The sequence below is a fragment of the Mesoplodon bidens genome, assembly GCF_964165515.1.
Source record: "Mesoplodon bidens genome assembly, chromosome: X".
NCBI lineage: Eukaryota > Metazoa > Chordata > Mammalia > Artiodactyla > Ziphiidae > Mesoplodon > Mesoplodon bidens.
The window spans coordinates 130,428,015-130,453,843 of NC_138163.1; positions in this window are offsets into that span (position 1 = coordinate 130,428,015).

The window sequence follows — 25,829 nt, forward strand, 5'->3', positions numbered from 1 at the left end:
CCTCTTTCGATCCTTTCCCGTGTATGTTATTATAGGGTGTTGAGTAGACCTCTCTTTGTATTCCATAGACACTTTGTGATTATACATTTCATAAGTATTAGTGCATATCTGTTAACCCCCATGTCCTAGTTCATACATTCCTTATTCCTTTCCATTTGGTTAAACATTAATTGGTTTTCTGAATCTATGCGTGTCCGTCTCTTGGAAATTATTTCATGGGTATCAATTTTTAGGTAACACCTATAAGTTATGTCATAAGATGTCTGTCTTTCGGTTTCTTTCTTACTTCAAGTTGGGTGATTATCTCTAGATCCTTCTATGATGGTGCCAACGGCACTGTTCCATGCTTTTTCATGGCTAATATTCCATTGTGTACATGGACGACTTCTTCTTGGTGCATTTTTCTGTTGATGGACATTTCGGTTTCTTCCAGGTCTTGGCTATGGTACGTGTTGCTGCAGTGCAGGATTGCCAGCCTATGTCTTTTCGATTCTGGTCTAATCAGGTGAAAGGCCCATGAGTGGGCCTACCAGATCACATGGTAGCTCCATATTTACCCTTAAACGCACCTCCATTCTGTTCTCACTACTGGCTGTGACCAGGTTTCATCCCACCAGCAGCTAAAGGGTACGCAGTTCTCTAAAACCCCTTCGGCATTTATTCTTTGTAGACTTTTTTGCTGCTGACCATTCTGACGGCTGTGAGGTGAACTTTTTTGTACACTGGATTAGCATGGCTTTATTGATTCCTGATGTTCAGCCTTTTTCCATTCCCATTTTGTTAACAAAAAAGAAAGAAAGTAAAAGAAGCAGAAGAAAAATGTGCATAAAATATGCCTCTTGAAACTGTCGTTTTGAAATATGGACGTCTTTTGAATGTTTTGATCGATATACAGCCCCAGGAGTTTTTTTCAGGGAGGTGTCATTTACAGGCCTGCAATTATTTTGTATATCAACTGACCATTAGAGCTGGGATTAAAGCTGCTGTTGTGTGAAACGGCCACAAGGTGGCAGCAGTTCTCCTTTACCAAATCCGGTTACTAGGGCAACAGAACCTCAATGGAAGTCGTGTTCTAGGTTGTAATTTAGAATGGAATGTATCAGGAAAGCCCCTTCAATTTATGTCTCACTATTTCTTGTTTGTTTTTTTAACTTAATTTTTATTTTTCATCACAGCAAGTTTGATTACAATGTTTGGCATGTTGTAGGTGTGCAAGATGTGGTTCTTTTACACATATACATATGTCTATTCTTCCTGGGATCCTTGTCCCATGTACGCTATGACAGAATGTTGAGTAGTCTTCTCTTGGTATTCCGTAGGTCTTTGGTGATTATATAGGTCACCTGTGTTTGTATATGTCTGTTAACCCCAATATCCTAATGTATCCAATCCTCACACCTTTCCATTGGTGAACCATAAGTTTGTTTAATGAATCTGTGATTGCCCTTCTCTGTGGAAATATCTTCACTGCTATCAATTTTTAGGCAACACCTATAAGTGATATCATAGGATATGTGTCTCTCTCTTTCTGACTTAGTACAAGTCGCGTGACTACCTCTAGACTCATCTACGGTGCGGCACATGGCATTGTGTCCTTTTTTCCCTTGGCTAATATTCCCTCTGTACATGTACCAGTTCTTCTTTGTCCACTCATCTGTTGATGGTTGCTTCCATGTCCTGGCTATTGTAATAGAGCGGCAATGCACATTTGCCTGCCTGTGTCTTTCCAATTCTGTCTTCTTAGGTTATAGGCCCAGGAGTGGGCCTGCTGGATCATACAGTAGCAAAATGTTTACTTAACAAAGGCACCTCCATTCTGTTCTCCTTAGTGGCTCTTACCAGGTTACGTTGCTCTTAAAGTTGGGGGTATGCACTTCTCCACAACACCTTCAGCGTTTACAGTTTGTAGTGTTTTTTTGCTGATGTATATTCTGACCAGTGTGAGCTGATATACCTCTTTGGGGTTGGATTTGCATGCGTCTCATAAACCCTTGAAATTGAGCTCTCTGGCATGTCCTTTTTTTCTTCAAACTGTGAGTACAGCTTACCTCTTCAAATTGTTTTCGTGAAGTATGTGTGACATTTAGAAATATTTTGGCCATTACCTCCCTGAAGACATTTTGTGGGCAGGTTTCATTCACAGCCCTCCAGTACTGGTGCATATGAAGTGACCCTTAGCACAGGTTTTAAAGCTGCTGTTGCAGGTAACGGCCAGAGGGCGGCAGCATTTCTGCTTTTCCCAATCTGGTAACTAGGGAAACAGACCTTCCTGGCAGTGGTGTTCCTCGGTTATATATTAGAGTGGAATGTGCCCGGATAAACCCCCAAATGCTGATGTCTCCTTACTTATGTTTGTTTTCTAAATTGAATTTATATTTTTTATTGGAGTCATATTCCATTGTGTACATGGACCACTTCTTCTTGGTGCATTCCTCTGTTGATGGACATTTTCGTAGCTTCCAAGTGTGGTCTATGGTAAATATTGCTGGAGTGCAGGATTTTCAGCCTGTATCTTTTTTTATGGTTTTGATTTCTTTTGCGGTACGCGGGCCTCTCACTGCGGTGGCCCCTCCCGTTGCAGAGCAGAGGCTCCGGATGCACAGGCCCAGCAGCCATAGCTCACGGTACCAGCCTCTCCACGGCATGTGGGATCTTCCCGGACCGGGGCACGAACCCGTGTCCCCTGCATCGGCAGGCGGACTCTCAACCTCTGCACCACCAGGAAGCCGAGCCTGTTTATTTTTGATTCTCATCCTGTCAGGCGATAGGCCCAGCAGTGGGTATGCTTGATTGAATGGTAGCTCAGTATTTACCTTTCCAAGGCACCTCCTTTGTGTTTTCCTTAATGGCTCTTACCATGTCCCACGTTGAACCAAGGGTAGGCATTTCTCCTCAAACCCTTCAGCATTTACTGTTTGCAGAATTTTTGCTGATGGCCATTCTGACTGGTGTGAGCTGATAGGTTTTTTGTAATTTGGATTTGCATGTCTTGAATTATTCCTAGTGTTCAGCATTTTTCCACGCCTTTTTAAAGTTCTCTTAAAATAACAGAAAAAAACAGAGAGTACAATTAACCTCTGGAAATTGTCTTCTTGAAAGGTTGGCCTCTTTAGAATTTTTTGGTCAATTTTCGAACCCAGGGTTGTTTCTGAGGTCACGTGTCATTCATAGCCCTGTAATGAGTGTGAATATCTAGTGAGCATTAGCCCTGGGTTTAAAGCTGCTGTTTTGGGAAACGGCCACAAGGCGGCAGCATTTCTCCATTCGCAAATCTGGTTACTAGGGCAGCAGAGCCTTTCTGGAAGTCCTGTTCCTAAGTTGTAAATTAAAATGGAATGTGCCAGGAGAAACCCCAATAAGTTTATGTCACATTACTTCTTGTTTTAGTTTTTTTAATCGGGGTAATGATTAGAATACTGTTTGTCCTCAGTGTACACAATCGGGTTCATTTGTGCATAACATGTATATATATATATATATATATATATATATATATATATATATATATATATATATATTCATATACAGAGCCAGTTCCCGTGTAAATTATTGCAGAGTTTTCCCTAGACATCCCTTGCTATATGGTCGGTCTTTCTGTTATATGTATTTAATAGGTATTTGTACACGTACGGTAACCCTAATCTCAATTTTTCCATTCCCCCCACCTGTCCTTTTAGATAAGCATAGTTTTGTTTTCTAAGCCTGTGAGTGTCTTTCTCTGTGGAAATATGTTCATTTGTGTCAGTTCTTAGATAACGCCTATAAGTGATATCATAGCATATGTCTTTTGCTTTCCGACTTACCTCATGTTCTGTGATTATCTCTAGGCTCATCTATGGTGCCTCAAAGAGCAGTGTTTCATTGTTTTCCATGGCTAATATTCCATTGTGTACATGGACCACTTCTTCTTTTTCCACTCGTCTGGTGATGGACATTTTGGTTGCTTCCGTGTCTTGGCTATTGTGAAAATTCCTGCAGTGCAGCTGCTGAAGCCTGTGCCTTCTCGACTCTGGACTTCTCAGGTGAGAGTCTCAGCGGTGGGCCTGCTGAATGGAATGGTGGCTCAATTTTTACTTTGAAACACAGCTCCTTTCTGTTCTGATTATTGGCTGTTACCACTTTACATCTCACCAGCAGCTAGAGGGTACACAGTTCTCTAAAACCCCTTCAGCATTTGTTGTTTGCAGACTTTTAGCTGATGGTAGTTGGCATGTGTGACTTGAAACGTTTTTGGAGGTTAGATTTGCATGAGTCTAATAATTCCTGATGTTGAGCTTTTATCCATTTTCCTCTTTTTTGAAAATGAGTGAGTAAAACTTACCCCTCCATACTATCTCCTTGAAAAATGTGCCAGTTTGGAATTTTTTTGGCCATTCCCTACCTCCGCACAATTATGTAGGGCAGGTGTCCTTTACAGCCCTGAGTCCTTGTGAATGTTAAGTGACCATTAGCTGTGGGTTTAATGCCGCTCTTGCGGGAAATGGCCACAAGGCGGCAGCATTTCTACATTTCCAACTCTGGGTTTTTGGGCAACAGAGCTTTCCTGGAAATCGTGTTAGTAAGCTGCAAATTAGAGTGGAATGTGCCAGCGCAAACCCCCAAGAGCTTATATCTCCTAAATTGTTGTTTGTTTATTAAATTTAATTTTTACGAATTATCAGAGCAAATTTGATAAAAATGTAGATTCTCCTAGGTGTACAGTTTCTGGTTCATCCTATCAATGTATCTGTCTATTCCTCTTTCGATCCTTTCCCGTGTATGTTATTATAGGGTGTTGTGTAGACCTCTCTTCGTATTCCATAGGCACTTTGTGATTATACATTTCATAAGTATTAGTGCATATCTGTTAACCCCCATGTCCTAGTTCATACATTCCTTATTCCTTTCCATTTGGTTAAATATTAATCGGTTTTCTGAATCTATGCGTGTCCGTCTCTTGGAAATTATTTCATGGGTATCAATTTTTAGGTAACACCTATAAGTGATGTCATAAGATGTCTGTCTTTCGGATTCTTTCTTACTTCAAGTTGGGTGATTATCTCTAGATCCTTCTATGATGGTGCCAATGGCACTGTTCCATGCTTTTTCATTGCTAATATTCCATTGTGTACATGGACGACTTCTTGGTGCATTTTTCTGTTGATGGACATTTCGGTTTCTTCCAGGTCTTGGCTATGGTACGTGTTGCTGCAGTGCAGGATTGCCAGCCTGTGTCTTTTCGATTCTGGTCTAATCAGGTGAAAGGCCCATGAGTGGGCCTACCAGATCACATGGTAGCTCCATATTTACCCTTAAACGCACCTCCACTCTGTTCTCACTATTGGCTGTGACCAGGTTTCATCCCACCAGCAGCTAAAGGGTACGCAGTTCTCTAAAACCCCTTCGGCATTTATTCTTTGTAGACTTTTTTGCTGCTGACCATTCTGACGGCTGTGAGGTGAACTTTTTTGTACACTGGATTTGCATGGCTTTATTGATTCCTGATGTTCAGCCTTTTCCCATTCCCATTTTGTTAACAAAAAAGAAAGAAAGTAAAAGAAACAGAAGACAAATGTGCATAAAATATGCCTCTTGAAACTGTCGTTTTGAAATATGGACGTCTTTTGAATGTTTTGATCGATATACGACCCCAGGAGTTTTTTTCAGGGAGGTGTCATTTACAGGCCTGCAATTATTTTGAATATCAACTGACCATTAGCGCTGGGATTAAAGCTGCTGTTGTGTGAAACGGCCACAAGGTGGCAGCAGTTCTCCTTTACAAATCCGGTTACTAGGGCAACAGAACCTCAATGGAAGTCGTGTTCTAGGTTGTAATTTAGAATGGAATGTATCAGGAAAGCCCCTTCAATTTATGTCTCACTATTTCTTATTTGTTTTTTTAACTTAATTTTTATTTTTCATCACAGCAAGTTTGATTACAATGTTTGGCATGTTGTAGGTGTGCAAGATGTGGTTCTTTTACACATATACATATGTCTATTCTTCCTGGGATCCTTGTCCCATGTACGATATGACAGAATGTTGAGTAGTCTTCTCTTGGTATTCCGTAGGTCTTTGGTGATTATATAGTTCACCTGTGTTTGTATATGTCTGTTAACCCCAATATCCTAATGTATCCAATCCTCACACCTTTCCATTGGTGAACCATAAGTTTGTTTAATGAATCTGTGATTGCCCTTCTCTGTGGAAATATCTTCACTGCTATCAATTTTTAGGTAACACCTATAAGTGATATCATAGGATATGTGTCTCTCTCTTTCTGACTTAGTACAAGTCGCGTGACTACCTCTAGACTCATCTACGGTGCTGCACATGGCATTGTGTCCTTTTTTCCCTTGGCTAATATTCCCTCTGTACATGTACCAGTTCTTCTTTGTCCACTCATCTGTTGATGGACTTTTTGGTTGCTTCCGTGTCTTGGCTATTGTAATAGAGCAGCAATGCACATTTGCCTGCCTGTGTCTTTCCAATTCTGTCTTCTTAGGTTATAGGCCCAGGAGTGGGCCTGCTGGATCATACAGTAGCAAAATGTTTACATAACAAAGGCACCTCCATTCTGTTCTCATTAGTGGTTCTTAACAGGTTATGTCCCTCTTAAAGTTGAGGGTATGCACTTCTCCACAACACATTCAACGTTTACTGTTTGTAGTGTTTTTTTTGCTGATGTATATTCTGACCAGTGTGAGCTGATATACCTCTTTGGGGTTGGATTTGCATGCGTCTCATAAACCCTTGAAATTGAGCTTTCTGGCATGTCCTTTTTTTCTTCAAACTGTGAGTACAGCTTACCTCTTCAAATTGTTTTCGTGAAGTATGTGTGACATTTAGAAATATTTTGGCCATTACCTCCCTCAAGACATTTTGTGGGCAGGTTTCATTTACAGCCCTCCAGTACTGGTGCATATGAAGTGACCCTTAGCACAGGTTTTAAAGCTGCTGTTGCAGGTAACGGCAGAGGGCAGCAGCATTTCTGCTTTTCCCAATCTGGTAACTAGTGAAACAGACCTTCCTGGCAGTGGTGTTCCTCGGTTATATATTAGAGTGGAATGTGCCCGGATAAACCCCCAAATGCTGATGTCTCCTTACTTATGTTTGTTTTCTAAATTGAATTTATATTTTTTATTGGAGTCATATTCCATTGTGTACATGGACCACTTCTTCTTGGTGCATTCCTCTGTTGATGGACATTTTCGTAGCTTCCAAGTGTGGTCTATGGTAAATATTGCTGGAGTGCAGGATTTTCAGCCTGTATCTTTTTTTATGGTTTTGATTTTTTTGCGGTACGCGGGCCTCTCACTGCGGTGGCCCCTCCTGTTGCAGAGCAGAGGCTCCGGATGCACAGGCCCAGCAGCCATAGCTCACGGTACCAGCCTCTCCACGGCATGTGGGATCTTCCCGGACCGGGGCACGAACCCGTGTCGCCTGCATCGGCAGGTGGACTCTCAACCTCTGCGCCACCAGGGAAGCCCAGCCTGTTTACTTTTGATTCTCATCCTGTCAGGCGATAGGCCCAGCAGTGGGTATGCTTGATTGAATGGTAGCTCAGTATTTACCTTTCCAAGGCACCTCCTTTGTGTTTTCCTTACTGGCTCTTACCATGTCCCACGTTGGACCAAGGGTAGGAATTTCTCCTCAAACCCTTCAGCATTTACTGTTTGCAGAATTTTTGCTGATGGCCATTCTGACTGGTGTGAGCTGATAGGTTTTTTGTAATTTGGATTTGCATGTCTTGAATTATTCTTAGTGTTCAGCATTTTTCCACGCCTTTTTAAAGTTCTGTTAAAATAACAGAAAAAAACAGAGAGTACAATTAACCTCTGGAAATTGTCTTCTTGAAAGGTTGCCCTCTTTTGAAATTTTTGGTCAATTTTCGAACCCAGGATTGTTTCTGAGGTCAGGTGTCATTCATAGGCCTGTAATGAGTGTGAATATCTAGTGAGCATTAGCCCTGGGTTTAAAGCTGCTGTTTTGGGAAACGGCCACAAGGCGGCAGCATTTCTCCATTCCCAAATCTGGTTACTAGGGCAGCAGAGCCTTTCTGGAAGTCCTGTTCCTAAGTTGTAAATTAAAATGGAATGTGCCAGGAGAAACCCCAATAAGTTTATGTCACATTACTTCTTGTTTTAGTTTTTTTAATCGGGGTAATGATTAGAATACTGTTTGTCCTCAGTGTACACAATCGGGTTCATTTGTGCATAACATGTATGTGTGTATATATATATATATATATATATATACACAGAGCCACTTCCCATGTAAATTATTGCAGAGTTTTCCATAGACATCCCTTGCTATATGTTCGGTCTTTCTGTTATATGTATTTAATAGGTATTTGTACATGTATGGTAACCCGAATCTTAATTTTTCCATTCCCCCCACCTGTCCTTTTAGATAAGCATAGTTTGTTTTCTAAGCCTGTGAGTGTCTTTCTCTGTGGAAATATGTTCATTTGTGTCAGTTGTTAGATAACGCCTATAAGTGATATCATAGCATATGTCTTTTGCTTTCCGACTTACCTCATGTTCTGTGATTATCTCTAGGCTCATCTATGGTGCCTCAAAGAGCAGTGTTTCATTGTTTTCCATGGCTAATATTCCATTGTGTACATGGACCACTTCTTCTTTTTCCACTCGTCTGGTGATGGACATTTTGGTTGCTTCCGTGTCTTGGCTATTGTGAAAATTCCTGCAGTGCAGCTGCTGAAGCCTGTGCCTTCTCGACTCTGGACTTCTCAGGTGAGAGTCTCAGCGGTGGGCCTGCTGAATGGAATGGTGGCTCAATTTTTACTTTGAAACACAGCTCCTTTCTGTTCTCATTGTTGGCTGTTACCACTTTACATCTCACCAGCAGCTAGAGGGTACACAGTTCTCTAAAACCCCTTCAGCATTTGTTGTTTGCAGACTTTTAGCTGATGGTAGTTGGCATGTGTGAGTTGAAACCTTTTTGGAGGTTAGATTTGCATGAGTCTAATAATTCCTGATGTTGAGCTTTTATCCATTTTCCTCTTTTTTGAAAATGAGTGAGTAAAACTTACCCCTCCATACTATCTCCTTGAAAAATGTGCCAGTTTGGAATTTTTTTGGCCATTCCCTACCTCCGCACAATTATGTAGGGCAGGTGTCCTTTACAGCCCTGAGTCCTTGTGAATGTTAAGTGACCATGAGCTGTGGGTTTAATGCCGCTCTTGCGGGAAACGGCCACAAGGCGGCAGCATTTCTACATTTCCAACTCTGGGTTTTTGGCCAACAGAGCTTTCCTGGAAATCGTGTTAGTAAGCTGCAAATTAGAGTGGAATGTGCCAGCGGAAACCCACAAGAGCTTATATCTCCTAAATTGTTGTTTGTTTATTAAATTTAATTTTATTAATTATCAGAGCAAATTTGATAAAAATGTAGATTCTCCTAGGTGTACAGTTTCTGGTTCATCCTATCAATGTATCTGTCTATTCCTCTTTCGATCCTTTCCCGTGTATGTTATTATAGGGTGTTGAGTAGACCTCTCTTCGTATTCCATAGGCACTTTGTGATTATACATTTCATAAGTATTAGTGCATATCTGTTAACCCCCATGTCCTAGTTCATACATTCCTTATTCCTTTCCATTTGGTTAAACATTAATCGGTTTTCTGAATCTATGCGTGTCCGTCTCTTGGAAATTATTTCATGGGTATCAATTTTTAGGTAACACCTATAAGTGATGTCATAAGATGTCTGTCCTTCGGATTCTTTCTTACTTCAAGTTGGGTGATTATCTCTAGATCCTTCTATGATGGTGCCAACGGCACTGTTCCATGCTTTTTCAGGGCTAATATTCCATTGTGTACATGGACGACTTCTTCTTGGTGCATTTTTCTGTTGATGGACATTTCGGTTTCTTCCAGGTCTTGGCTATGGTACGTGTTGCTGCAGTGCAGGATTGCCAGCCTGTGTCTTTTCGATTCTGGTCTAATCAGGTGAAAGGCCCATGAGTGGGCCTACCAGATCACATGGTAGCTCCATATTTACCCTTAAACGCACCTCCACTCTGTTCTCACTACTGGCTGTGACCAGGTTTCATCCCACCAGCAGCTAAAGGGTACGCAGTTCTCTAAAACCCCTTCGGCATTTATTCTTTGTAGACTTTTTTGCTGCTGACCATTCTGACGGCTGTGAGGTGAACTTTTTTGTACACTGGATTTGCATGGCTTTATTGATTCCTGATGTTCAGCCTTTTCCCATTCCCATTTTGTTAACAAAAAAGAAAGAAAGTAAAAGAAACAGAAGACAAATGTGCATAAAATATGCCTCTTGAAACTGTCGTTTTGAAATATGGACGTCTTTTGAATGTTTTGATCGATATACGACCCCAGGAGTTTTTTTCAGGGAGGTGTCATTTACAGGCCTGCAATTATTTTGAATATCAACTGACGATTAGCACTGGGATTAAAGCTGCTGTTGTGTGAAACGGCCACAAGGTGGCAGCAGTTCTCCTTTACCAAATCCGGTTACTAGGGCAACAGAACCTCAATGGAAGTCGTGTTCTAGGTTGTAATTTAGAATGGAATGTATCAGGAAAGCCCCTTCAATTTATGTCTCACTATTTCTTGTTTGTTTTTTTAACTTAATTTTTATTTTTCATCACAGCAAGTTTGATTACAATGTTTGGCATGTTGTAGGTGTGCAAGATGTGGTTCTTTTACACATAGACATATGTCTTTTCTTCCTGGGATCCTTGTCCCATGTACGCTATGACAGAATGTTGAGTAGTCTTCTCTTGGTATTCCGTAGGTCTTTGGTGATTATATAGTTCACCTGTGTTTGTATATGTCTGTTAACCCCAATATCCTAATGTATCCAATCCTCACACCTTTCCATTGGTGAACCATAAGTTTGTTTAATGAATCTGTGATTGCCCTTCTCTGTGGAAATATCTTCACTGCTATCAATTTTTAGGTAACACCTATAAGTGATATCATAGGATATGTGTCTCTCTCTTTCTGACTTAGTACAAGTCGCGTGACTACCTCTAGACTCATCTACGGTGCTGCACATGGCATTGTGTCCTTTTTTCCCTTGGCTAATATTCCCTCTGTACATGTACCAGTTCTTCTTTGTCCACTCATCTGTTGATGGACTTTTTGGTTGCTTCCGTGTCTTGGCTATTGTAATAGAGCAGCAATGCACATTTGCCTGCCTGTGTCTTTCCAATTCTGTCTTCTTAGGTTATAGGCCCAGGAGTGGGCCTGCTGGATCATACAGTAGCAAAATGTTTACATAACAAAGGCACCTCCATTCTGTTCTCATTAGTGGTTCTTAACAGGTTATGTCCCTCTTAAAGTTGAGGGTATGCACTTCTCCACAACACATTCAACGTTTACTGTTTGTAGTGTTTTTTTTGCTGATGTATATTCTGACCAGTGTGAGCTGATATACCTCTTTGGGGTTGGATTTGCATGCGTCTCATAAACCCTTGAAATTGAGCTTTCTGGCATGTCCTTTTTTTCTTCAAACTGTGAGTACAGCTTACCTCTTCAAATTGTTTTCGTGAAGTATGTGTGACATTTAGAAATATTTTGGCCATTACCTCCCTCAAGACATTTTGTGGGCAGGTTTCATTTACAGCCCTCCAGTACTGGTGCATATGAAGTGACCCTTAGCACAGGTTTTAAAGCTGCTGTTGCAGGTAACGGCAGAGGGCAGCAGCATTTCTGCTTTTCCCAATCTGGTAACTAGTGAAACAGACCTTCCTGGCAGTGGTGTTCCTCGGTTATATATTAGAGTGGAATGTGCCCGGATAAACCCCCAAATGCTGATGTCTCCTTACTTATGTTTGTTTTCTAAATTGAATTTATATTTTTTATTGGAGTCATATTCCATTGTGTACATGGACCACTTCTTCTTGGTGCATTCCTCTGTTGATGGACATTTTCGTAGCTTCCAAGTGTGGTCTATGGTAAATATTGCTGGAGTGCAGGATTTTCAGCCTGTATCTTTTTTTATGGTTTTGATTTTTTTGCGGTACGCGGGCCTCTCACTGCGGTGGCCCCTCCTGTTGCAGAGCAGAGGCTCCGGATGCACAGGCCCAGCAGCCATAGCTCACGGTACCAGCCTCTCCACGGCATGTGGGATCTTCCCGGACCGGGGCACGAACCCGTGTCGCCTGCATCGGCAGGTGGACTCTCAACCTCTGCGCCACCAGGGAAGCCCAGCCTGTTTACTTTTGATTCTCATCCTGTCAGGCGATAGGCCCAGCAGTGGGTATGCTTGATTGAATGGTAGCTCAGTATTTACCTTTCCAAGGCACCTCCTTTGTGTTTTCCTTACTGGCTCTTACCATGTCCCACGTTGGACCAAGGGTAGGAATTTCTCCTCAAACCCTTCAGCATTTACTGTTTGCAGAATTTTTGCTGATGGCCATTCTGACTGGTGTGAGCTGATAGGTTTTTTGTAATTTGGATTTGCATGTCTTGAATTATTCTTAGTGTTCAGCATTTTTCCACGCCTTTTTAAAGTTCTGTTAAAATAACAGAAAAAAACAGAGAGTACAATTAACCTCTGGAAATTGTCTTCTTGAAAGGTTGCCCTCTTTTGAAATTTTTGGTCAATTTTCGAACCCAGGATTGTTTCTGAGGTCAGGTGTCATTCATAGGCCTGTAATGAGTGTGAATATCTAGTGAGCATTAGCCCTGGGTTTAAAGCTGCTGTTTTGGGAAACGGCCACAAGGCGGCAGCATTTCTCCATTCCCAAATCTGGTTACTAGGGCAGCAGAGCCTTTCTGGAAGTCCTGTTCCTAAGTTGTAAATTAAAATGGAATGTGCCAGGAGAAACCCCAATAAGTTTATGTCACATTACTTCTTGTTTTAGTTTTTTTAATCGGGGTAATGATTAGAATACTGTTTGTCCTCAGTGTACACAATCGGGTTCATTTGTGCATAACATGTATGTGTGTATATATATATATATATATATATATACACAGAGCCACTTCCCATGTAAATTATTGCAGAGTTTTCCATAGACATCCCTTGCTATATGTTCGGTCTTTCTGTTATATGTATTTAATAGGTATTTGTACATGTATGGTAACCCGAATCTTAATTTTTCCATTCCCCCCACCTGTCCTTTTAGATAAGCATAGTTTGTTTTCTAAGCCTGTGAGTGTCTTTCTCTGTGGAAATATGTTCATTTGTGTCAGTTGTTAGATAACGCCTATAAGTGATATCATAGCATATGTCTTTTGCTTTCCGACTTACCTCATGTTCTGTGATTATCTCTAGGCTCATCTATGGTGCCTCAAAGAGCAGTGTTTCATTGTTTTCCATGGCTAATATTCCATTGTGTACATGGACCACTTCTTCTTTTTCCACTCGTCTGGTGATGGACATTTTGGTTGCTTCCGTGTCTTGGCTATTGTGAAAATTCCTGCAGTGCAGCTGCTGAAGCCTGTGCCTTCTCGACTCTGGACTTCTCAGGTGAGAGTCTCAGCGGTGGGCCTGCTGAATGGAATGGTGGCTCAATTTTTACTTTGAAACACAGCTCCTTTCTGTTCTCATTGTTGGCTGTTACCACTTTACATCTCACCAGCAGCTAGAGGGTACACAGTTCTCTAAAACCCCTTCAGCATTTGTTGTTTGCAGACTTTTAGCTGATGGTAGTTGGCATGTGTGAGTTGAAACCTTTTTGGAGGTTAGATTTGCATGAGTCTAATAATTCCTGATGTTGAGCTTTTATCCATTTTCCTCTTTTTTGAAAATGAGTGAGTAAAACTTACCCCTCCATACTATCTCCTTGAAAAATGTGCCAGTTTGGAATTTTTTTGGCCATTCCCTACCTCCGCACAATTATGTAGGGCAGGTGTCCTTTACAGCCCTGAGTCCTTGTGAATGTTAAGTGACCATGAGCTGTGGGTTTAATGCCGCTCTTGCGGGAAACGGCCACAAGGCGGCAGCATTTCTACATTTCCAACTCTGGGTTTTTGGCCAACAGAGCTTTCCTGGAAATCGTGTTAGTAAGCTGCAAATTAGAGTGGAATGTGCCAGCGGAAACCCACAAGAGCTTATATCTCCTAAATTGTTGTTTGTTTATTAAATTTAATTTTATTAATTATCAGAGCAAATTTGATAAAAATGTAGATTCTCCTAGGTGTACAGTTTCTGGTTCATCCTATCAATGTATCTGTCTATTCCTCTTTCGATCCTTTCCCGTGTATGTTATTATAGGGTGTTGAGTAGACCTCTCTTCGTATTCCATAGGCACTTTGTGATTATACATTTCATAAGTATTAGTGCATATCTGTTAACCCCCATGTCCTAGTTCATACATTCCTTATTCCTTTCCATTTGGTTAAACATTAATCGGTTTTCTGAATCTATGCGTGTCCGTCTCTTGGAAATTATTTCATGGGTATCAATTTTTAGGTAACACCTATAAGTGATGTCATAAGATGTCTGTCCTTCGGATTCTTTCTTACTTCAAGTTGGGTGATTATCTCTAGATCCTTCTATGATGGTGCCAACGGCACTGTTCCATGCTTTTTCAGGGCTAATATTCCATTGTGTACATGGACGACTTCTTCTTGGTGCATTTTTCTGTTGATGGACATTTCGGTTTCTTCCAGGTCTTGGCTATGGTACGTGTTGCTGCAGTGCAGGATTGCCAGCCTGTGTCTTTTCGATTCTGGTCTAATCAGGTGAAAGGCCCATGAGTGGGCCTACCAGATCACATGGTAGCTCCATATTTACCCTTAAACGCACCTCCACTCTGTTCTCACTACTGGCTGTGACCAGGTTTCATCCCACCAGCAGCTAAAGGGTACGCAGTTCTCTAAAACCCCTTCGGCATTTATTCTTTGTAGACTTTTTTGCTGCTGACCATTCTGACGGCTGTGAGGTGAACTTTTTTGTACACTGGATTTGCATGGCTTTATTGATTCCTGATGTTCAGCCTTTTCCCATTCCCATTTTGTTAACAAAAAAGAAAGAAAGTAAAAGAAACAGAAGACAAATGTGCATAAAATATGCCTCTTGAAACTGTCGTTTTGAAATATGGACGTCTTTTGAATGTTTTGATCGATATACGACCCCAGGAGTTTTTTTCAGGGAGGTGTCATTTACAGGCCTGCAATTATTTTGAATATCAACTGACGATTAGCACTGGGATTAAAGCTGCTGTTGTGTGAAACGGCCACAAGGTGGCAGCAGTTCTCCTTTACCAAATCCGGTTACTAGGGCAACAGAACCTCAATGGAAGTCGTGTTCTAGGTTGTAATTTAGAATGGAATGTATCAGGAAAGCCCCTTCAATTTATGTCTCACTATTTCTTGTTTGTTTTTTTAACTTAATTTTTATTTTTCATCACAGCAAGTTTGATTACAATGTTTGGCATGTTGTAGGTGTGCAAGATGTGGTTCTTTTACACATAGACATATGTCTTTTCTTCCTGGGATCCTTGTCCCATGTACGCTATGACAGAATGTTGAGTAGTCTTCTCTTGGTATTCCGTAGGTCTTTGGTGATTATATAGTTCACCTGTGTTTGTATATGTCTGTTAACCCCAATATCCTAATGTATCCAATCCTCACACCTTTCCATTGGTGAACCATAAGTTTGTTTAATGAATCTGTGATTGCCCTTCTCTGTGGAAATATCTTCACTGCTATCAATTTTTAGGTAACACCTATAAGTGATATCATAGGATATGTGTCTCTCTCTTTCTGACTTAGTACAAGTCGCGTGACTACCTCTAGACTCATCTACGGTGCTGCACATGGCATTGTGTCCTTTTTTCCCTTGGCTAATATTCCCTCTGTACATGTACCAGTTCTTCTTTGTCCACTCATCTGTTGATGGACTTTTTGGTTGCTTCCGTGTCTTGGCTATTGTAATAGAGCAGCAATGCACATTTGCCTGCCTGTGTCTTTCCAATTCTGTCTTCTTAGGTTATAGGCCCAGGAGTGGGCCTGCTGGATCATACAGTAGCAAAATGTTTACATAACAAAGGCACCTCCATTCTGTTCTCATTAGGGGTTCTTAACAGGTTATGTCCCTCTTAAAGTTGAGGGTATGCACTTCTCCACAACACCTTCAGCGTTTACTGTTTGTAGTGTTTTTTTTGCTGATGTATATTCTGACCAGTGTGAGCTGATATACCTCTTTGGGGTTGGATTTGCATGCGTCTCATAAACCCTTGAAATTGAGCTTTCTGGCATGTCCGTTTTTTCTTCAAACTGTGAGTACAGCTTACCTCTTCAAATTGTTTTCGTGAGGTATGTGTGACATTTAGAAATATTTTGGCCATTACCTCCCTCAAGACATTTTGTGGGCAGGTTTCATTTACAGCCCTCTAGTACTGGTGCATATGAAGTGACCCTTAGCACAGGTTTTAAAGCTGCTGTTGCAGGTAACGGCAGAGGGCAGCAGCATTTCTGCTTTTCCCAGTCTGGTAACTTGGGAAACAGACCTTCATGGCAGTGGTGTTCCTCGGTTATATATTAGAGTGGAATGTGCCCGGATAAACACCCAAATGCTGATGTCTCCTTACTTATGATGTTTGTTTTCTAAATTGAATTTATATTTTTTATTGGAGTCATATTCCATTGTGTACATGGACCACTTCTTCTTGGTGCATTCCTCTGTTGATGGACATTTTCGTAGCTTCCAAGTGTGGTCTATGGTAAATATTGCTGGAGTGCAGGATTTTCAGCCTGTATCTTTTTTTATGGTTTTGATTTCTTTTGCGTTACGCGGGCCTCTCACTGCGGTGGCCCCTCCCGTTGCAGAGCAGAGTCTCCGTATGCACAGGCCCAGCAGCCATAGCTCATGGTACCAGCTTCTCCACGGCATGTGGGATCTTCCCGGACCGGGGCACGAACCCGTGTCGCCTGCATCGGCAGGTGGACTCTCAACCTCTGCGCCACCAGGGAAGCCCAGCCTGTTTACTTTTGATTCTCATCCTGTCAGGCGATAGGCCCAGCAGTGGGTATGCTTGATTGAATGGTAGCTCAGTATTTACCTTTCCAAGGCACCTCCTTTGTGTTTTCCTTACTGGCTCTTACCATGTCCCACGTTGAACCAAGGGAAGGCATTTCTCCTCAAACCCTTCAGCATTTACTGTTTGCAGAATTTTTGCTGATGGCCATTCTGACTGGTGTGAGCTGATAGGTTTTTTGTAATTTGGATTTGCATGTCTTGAATTATTCTTAGTGTTCAGCATTTTTCCACGCCTTTTTAAAGTTCTGTTAAAATAACAGAAAACAACAGAGAGTACAATTAACCTCTGGAAATTGTCTTCTTGAAAGGTTGCCCTCTTTTGAAATTTTTGGTCAATTTTCGAACCCAGGATTGTTTCTGAGGTCAGGTGTCATTCATAGGCCTGTAATGAGTGTGAATATCTAGTGAGCATTAGCCCTGGGTTTAAAGCTGCTGTTTTGGGAAACGGCCACAAGGCGGCAGCATTTCTCCATTCCCAAATCTGGTTACTAGGGCAGCAGAGCCTTTCTGGAAGTCCTGTTCCTAGGTTGTAAATTAAAATGGAATGTGCCAGGAGAAACCCCAATAAGTTTATGTCACATTACTTCTTGTTTTAGTTTTTTTAATCGGGGTAATGATTAGAATACTGTTTGTCCTCAGTGTACACAATCTGGTTCATTTGTGCATAACATGTATGTATATATATATATATATATATATATATATATATATATATATATATATTCATGTACAGAGCCACTTCCCGTGTAAATTATTGCAGAGTTTTCCATAGACATCCCTTGCTATATGGTCGGTCTTTCTGTTATATGTATTTAATAGGTATTTGTACACGTATGGTAACCCTAATCTTAATTTTTCCATTCCCCCCACCTGTCCTTTTAGATAAGCATAGTTTGTTTTCTAAGCCTGTGAGTGTCTTTCTCTGTGGAAATATGTTCATTTGTGTCAGTTGTTAGATAACGCCTATAAGTGATATCATAGCATATGTCTTTTGCTTTCCGACTTACCTCATGTTCTGTGATTATCTCTAGGCTCATCTATGGTGCCTCAAAGAGCAGTGTTTCATTGTTTTCCATGGCTAATATTCCATTGTGTACATGGACCACTTCTTCTTTTTCCACTCGTCTGGTGATGGACATTTTGGTTGCTTCCGTGTCTTGGCTATTGTGAAAATTCCTGCAGTGCAGCTGCTGAAGCCTGTGCCTTCTCGACTCTGGACTTCTCAGGTGAGAGTCTCAGCAGTGGGCCCGCGGAATGGAATGGTTGCTCAATTTTTACTTTGAAACACAGCTCCTTTCTGTTCTCATTGTTGGCTGTTACCACTTTACATCTCACCAGCAGCTAGAGGGTACACAGTTCTCTAAAACCCCTTCAGCATTTGTTGTTTGCAGACTTTTAGCTGATGGTAGTTGGCATGTGTGAGTTGAAACCTTTTTGGAGGTTAGATTTGCATGCGTCTAATAATTCCTGATGTTGAGCTTTTATCCATTTTCCTCTTTTTTGAAAATGAGTGAGTAAAACTTACCCCTCCATACTATCTCCTTGAAAAATGTGCCAGTTTGGATTTTTTTTTGGCCATTCCCTACCTCCGCACAATTATGTAGGGCAGGTGTCCTTTACAGCCCTGAGTCCTTGTGAATGTTAAGTGACCATGAGCTGTGGGTTTAATGCCGCTCTTGCGGGAAACGGCCACAAGGCGGCAGCATTTCTACATTTCCAACTCTGGGTTTTTGGGCAACAGAGCTTTCCTGGAAATCGTGTTAGTAAGCTGCAAATTAGAGTGGAATGTGCCAGCGCAAACCCCCAAGAGCTTATATCTCCTAAATTGTTGTTTGTTTATTAAATTTAATTTTTATGAATTATCAGAGCAAATTTGATAAAAATGTAGATTCTCCTAGGTGTACAGTGTCTGGTTCATCCTATCAAGGTATCTGTCTATTCCTCTTTCGATCCTTTCCCGTGTATGTTATTATAGGGTGTTGAGTAGACCTCTCTTCGTATTCCATAGGCACTTTGTGATTATACATTTCATAAGTATTAGTGCATATCTGTTAACACCCATGTCCTAGTTCATACATTCCTTATTCCTTTCCATTTGGTTAAACATTAATCGGTTTTCTGAATCTATGCGTGTCTGTCTCTTGGAAATTATTTCATGGGTGTCAATGTTTAGGTAACACCTATAAGTGATGCCATGGGATGTCTGTCTTCCAGTTTCTTTCTTACTTCAAGTTGGGTGATTATCTCTAGATCCTTCTATGGTGGTGCCAACGGCACTGTTCCATGCTTTTTCGTGGCTAATATTCCATTGTGTACATGGACGACTTCTTCCTGGTGCATTTTCCTCTTGTTGGACATTTCGGTTTTTTCCAGGTCTTGGCTCTGGTACATGTTGCTGCAGTGCAGGATCGTCAGCCTGCGTCTTTGTGATTCTGGTCTACTCAGGTGATAGGCCCATGAGTGGGCCTACCAGATCACATGGTAGCTCCATTTTTACCCTTAAATGCACCTCCATTCTGTTCTCACCACCGGCTGTTACCAGGTTACATCCCACCAGCAGCTAAAGGGTACACAGTTCTCTAAAACCCCTTCAGCATTTATTCTTTGTAGACGTTTCTGCTGATGATCATTCTGACGGCTGTGAGGTGAACGTTTTTGTACACTGGATGTGCATGGCTTTATTAATTCCTGATGTTCAGCCTTTTTCCTTTCCCGTTTTTTTCAACAACGACAAAAAAGAAACAGAAGACAAACGTGCATTAAATATGCCTCTTGAAACTGTCGTTTTGAAATGTGGACGACTTTTGAATGTTCTGGTCGATATACGACCCCAGGATTTGTTTTCAGGGCAGGTGTGATTTACAGGCCTGCAATTATTTTGAATGTCAACTGACCATTAGGGCTGGGATTAAAGCTGCTGTTGTGTGAGAAGGCCACAAGGTGGCAGCAGTTCTCCTTTACCAAATCCGGTTACTAGGGCAACAGAGCCTCAATGGCAGTGGTGTTCTAGCTTGTAATTTAGAATGGAATGTGCCAGGAAAAAGCCCCTTAAGTTTACGTCACACTACTTGTTTGTTTTCTTAATTTAATTTTTATTTTTTATCACAGCAAGGTTGATTACAATGTTTGGCTTGTTCTAGGTGTGCAAGACGTGGTTCTTTTACACATATACATATGTCTATTCTTCCTGGGATCCTCGTCCCGTGTACGTTATGACAGAATGTTGAGTAGTCTTCTCCTGGTATTCTGAAGGTCTTTGGTGATTATATAGTTCACCTGTGTTTGTATATGTCTGTTAACCCCAATATCCTAATGTATCCAATCCTCACCCCTTTCCATTGGTGATCCATAAGTTTGTTTAATGAATCTATGATTACCCTTCTCTGTGGAAATACCTTCAATGGTATCAATTTTTAAGTAACACCTATAAGTGACATCATACGATATGTGTCTTTCTCTTTCTGACTTCCTACAAGTCGCGTGATTAACTCTAGACTCATCTGCGGTGCTGCACGTGGCATGGTGTCCTTTTTTTCCTTGGCTAATATCGCGTCTGTACATGCACCAGTTTTCTTTGTCCACTCACCTGTCGATGGACTTTTTGGTTGCTTCCATGTCTTGGCTGTTGTAATAACTGCGGCAATGCACATTTGCCTGCCTGTGTCTTTCCAATTCTGTCTTCTTACTTTATAGGCCCAGGAGTGGGCCTGCTGGTTCATACGGTAGCAAAATGTTTACCTCGTAAAGTCACCTCCATTTTGTTCACATCAGTGGCTCTTACCAGGTTACATCCCACTTAAAGTTGAGGGTATGCACTTCTCCACAACACCTTCGGCATTTATTGTTTGTAGTTTTTTTCTTGCTGATGTTTATTCTGACTAGTGTGAGCTGATACCTCCTTGTGGTTGGATTTGCATGCGTCTCATAACCCCTGAAATTGAGCTTTCTGGCATGTCCTTCTTTTCTTCAAACTGTGAGTACAGCTTACCTCTTCAAATTGTTTTCTTGAAGTATGTGTGACATTTTGAAATATTTTGGCCATTACCTCCCTCAAGACAGTTTGAAGGCAGGATTCATTTACAGCCCTCCAGTTCTGGTGCATATGAAGTGACCCTTAGCAAAGGTTTTGAAGCTGCTGTTGCAGGTAATGGCCAGAGAGCGGCAGCATTTCTGCTTTTGCAAATCTGGTAACTAGGGAAACAGACTTTTCTAGCAGTGGTGTTCTCCGGTTATAAGTTAGAGTGGAATGTGCCTGGATAAACCCCCAAAAGCTGATGTCTCTTTACTTATGTTTGTTTTTTGAAATGAATTTATATTTTTTATTGGAGTCATATTCCATTGTGTACATGGACATTCCTGTGTTGTGCATTCCTCTGTTGATGGACATTTTCGTTGCTTCCAAGTATTGGCTGTGGTAAAATATTGCCGGAGTGCAGGATTGCCAGCCTGTGTCTTTTTTTTTTGTTAGTTTGTTTTTTCGTTTGCGGTACGCGGGCCTCTCACTGCCGTGGCCTCTTCCATTGCAGAGCTCGGGCTCCGGAGGCACAGGGCCAGCAGCCATAGCTCACAGGACCAGCCGCTCCGTGGCATGTGGGATCTTCCCGGACCGGGGCACGAACCCATGTCCCCTGCATCGGCAGGCGGACTCTCAACCACTGGGCCACCAGTGAAGCCCAGCCTGTGACTTTTTGATTCTCATACTCTCTCAGGCTATAGGCCCAGCAGTGGGTATGCTTGATTGAACGGTAGCTCAATATTTACCGTTTCAAGGCACCTCTTTGTGTTTTCATTACTGGCTCTTACCATGTCCCACGTTGAACCAAGGGTAGGCGTTTCTCCACAACCCCTTCAGCATTTATTGTTTGCAGAATTTTTGCTGATGGCCATTCTGACTGTTGTGAGCTGATAGGTATTTGTAATTTGGATCTGCATGTCTTTGATTACTCCTAATGTTCAGCTTTTCCCACAACTTTTGTAATTTCTGTTAAACAAAAGCAGAAAAAAACGGTGAGTACAATAAACCTCTTAAAATTGACTTCTTGGAAGGTTGCCCTCTTTTGAATTTTTTGGTCGATTTTCAAACCCAGGATTTTTTTTGGAGGGCAGGTGTCATTGACAGGCCTGCAAGGAGTATGAATATTTAGTGACCATTAGAACTGGGGTTAAAGCTGCTGTTGTGGGAAACGGCCACAAGGCGGCAGCGTTTCTCCATTCCCAAATCTGGTTACTAGGGCAGCAGAGCCTTTCTGGAAGTCCTGTTCCTAGGTTGTAAATTACAATGGAATGTGCCAGGAAAAACCCCCATAAGTTTATGTGACATTACTTCTTGTTGGTTGTTTTAATTTTTTTTAATCGGGGTAATGATTAGAATATTGTTTGTCCTAGGTGTACACAATCTGGTTCATTTGTACATTACATATATATATATATATATATATATATATATTCACGTACAGATCCACTTCCCATGTAAATTATTGCAGAGTGTCCCATAGACCTCCCTTGCTATATGGTCGGTCTTTTGATATATGTATTTAATAGGTATTTGTACACGTATGGTAACCCTAATCTTAATTTTTCCATTCCCCCCGCCTTTCCTTTTAGATAAGCATAGTTTGTTTTCTAAGTCTGTGAGTGTCTCTCTCTGTGGAAATATGTTCATTTGTGTCAGTTGTTAGATAATGCCTATAAGTGATACCATAGGATATGTCTTTTGCTTTCCGACTTACCTCATGTTCTGTGATTATCTCTAGGCTCATCTGTGGTGCCCCAAAGACCAGGGTTTCATTGTTTTCCATGGCTAATATTCCACTGTGTACATGGACCACTTCTTCTTTATCCCTTCATCTGCTGATGGCCATTTTGGTTGCTTCCGTGTCTTGGCTATTGTGACAGTTCCTGCAGTGCAGCTGCTGAAGCCAGTGCCTTCTCGACCCTGGACTTCTCAGGTGAGAGGCTCAGTGGCGGGCCTGCTGAATGGAATGGTGGCTCAGTTTTTACTTTTAAACGCAGCTCCTTTCTGTTCTCATTATTGGCTGTTACCACTTTATATCTCACCAGCAGCTAGAGGGTACACAGTTCTCTAAAACCCCTTCAGCATTTATTGTTGGTAGACTTTTTGCTGATGGTAGTTGACATGTGTGAGTTGAAACCTTTTTGGAGGGTAGATTTGCATGAGTCTAATAATTCCTGATGTTGAGCTTTTATCCATTTTCTTCTTTCTTGAAAATGAGTGAGTAAAACTTACCCCTCCATACTATCTCCTTGAAAAATTTGCCAGCTTTGAATGATTTGGCCATTCCCTACCTCAGGACATTTTTTGACGGCAGGTGTCCTTTACAGCCCTGAGTCCTTGTGAATGTTAAGTGACCATTAGCTGTGGGTTTAAAGCCGCTCTTGTGGGAAACGGCCACAAGGCAGCAGCGTTTCTACATTTCCAACTCTGAGTTTTTGGGCAACAGAGCTTTCCTGGAAATCGTGACAGTAAGCTGCAAATTAGAGTGGAATGTGCCAGCGCAAACCCCCATAGCTTATATCTCCTAGATTGTTGTTTGTCTTTTAAATTTAATTTTTATGAATTATCAGAGCAAATTTGATAAGAATGTAGATTCTCCTAGGTGTACAGTGTCTGGTTCATCCTATCAATGTATCTGTCTATTCCTCTTTCGATCCTTTCCCGTGTATGTTATTATAGGGTGTTGAGTAGACCTCTCTTCGTATTCCATAGGCACTTTGTGATTATACATTTCATAAGTATTAGTGCATATCTGTTAACCCCCATGTCCTAGTTCATACATTCCTTATTCCTTTCCATTTGGTTAAACATTAATTGGTTTTCTGAATCTATGCGTGTCTGTCTCTTGGAAATTATTTCATGGGTGTCAATGTTTAGGTAACACCTATAAGTGATGCCATGGGATGTCTGTCTTCCAGTTTCTTTCTTACTTCAAGTTGGGTGATTATCTCTAGATCCTTCTATGGTGGTGCCAACGGCACTGTTCCATGCTTTTTCGTGGCTAATATTCCATTGTGTACATGGACGACTTCTTCCTGGTGCATTTTCCTCTTGTTGGACATTTCGGTTTTTTCCAGGTCTTGGCTCTGGTACATGTTGCTGCAGTGCAGGATCGTCAGCCTGCGTCTTTGTGATTCTGGTCTACTCAGGTGATAGGCCCATGAGTGGGCCTACCAGATCACATGGTAGCTCCATTTTTACCCTTAAATGCACCTCCATTCTGTTCTCACCACCGGCTGTTACCAGGTTACATCCCACCAGCAGCTAAAGGGTACACAGTTCTCTAAAACCCCTTCAGCATTTATTCTTTGTAGACGTTTCTGCTGATGATCATTCTGACGGCTGTGAGGTGAACGTTTTTGTACACTGGATGTGCATGGCTTTATTAATTCCTGATGTTCAGCCTTTTTCCTTTCCCGTTTTTTTCAACAACGACAAAAAAGAAACAGAAGACAAACGTGCATTAAATATGCCTCTTGAAACTGTCGTTTTGAAATGTGGACGACTTTTGAATGTTCTGGTCGATATACGACCCCAGGATTTGTTTTCAGGGCAGGTGTGATTTACAGGCCTGCAATTATTTTGAATGTCAACTGACCATTAGGGCTGGGATTAAAGCTGCTGTTGTGTGAGAAGGCCACAAGGTGGCAGCAGTTCTCCTTTACCAAATCCGGTTACTAGGGCAACAGAGCCTCAATGGCAGTGGTGTTCTAGCTTGTAATTTAGAATGGAATGTGCCAGGAAAAAGCCCCTTAAGTTTACGTCGCACTACTTGTTGGTTTTCTTAATTTAATTTTTATTTTTTATCACAGCAAGGTTGATTACAATGTTTGGCTTGTTCTAGGTGTGCAAGACGTGGTTCTTTTACACATATACATATGTCTATTCTTCCTGGGATCCTCGTCCCGTGTACGTTATGACAGAATGTTGAGTAGTCTTCTCCTGGTATTCTGAAGGTCTTTGGTGATTATATATTTCACCTGTGTTTGTATATGTCTGTTAACCCCAATATCCTAATGTATCCAATCCTCACCCCTTTCCATTGGTGATCCATAAGTTTGTTTAATGAATCTGTGATTACCCTTCTCTGTGGAAATACCTTCAATGGTATCAATTTTTAAGTAACACCTATAAGTGACATCATACGATATGTGTCTTTCTCTTTCTGACTTCCTACAAGTCGCGTGATTAACTCTAGACTCATCTGCGGTGCTGCACGTGGCATGGTGTCCTTTTTTTCCTTGGCTAATATCGCGTCTGTACATGCACCAGTTTTCTTTGTCCACTCATCTGTCGATGGACTTTTTGGTTGCTTCCATGTCTTGGCTGTTGTAATAACTGCGGCAATGCACATTTGCCTGCCTGTGTCTTTCCAATTCTGTCTTCTTACTTTATAGGCCCAGGAGTGGGCCTGCTGGTTCATACGGTAGCAAAATGTTTACCTCGTAAAGTCACCTCCATTTTGTTCACATCAGTGGCTCTTACCAGGTTACATCCCACTTAAAGTTGAGGGTATGCACTTCTCCACAACACCTTCGGCATTTATTGTTTGTAGTTTTTTTCTTGCTGATGTTTATTCTGACTAGTGTGAGCTGATACCTCCTTGTGGTTGGATTTGCATGCGTCTCATTCCCCCTGAAATTGAGCTTTCTGGCATGTCCTTCTTTTCTTCAAACTGTGAGTACAGCTTACCTCTTCAAATTGTTTTCTTGAAGTATGTGTGACATTTTGAAATATTTTGGCCATTACCTCCCTCAAGACAGTTTGAAGGCAGGATTCATTTACAGCCCTCCAGTTCTGGTGCATATGAAGTGACCCTTAGCAAAGGTTTTGAAGCTGCTGTTGCA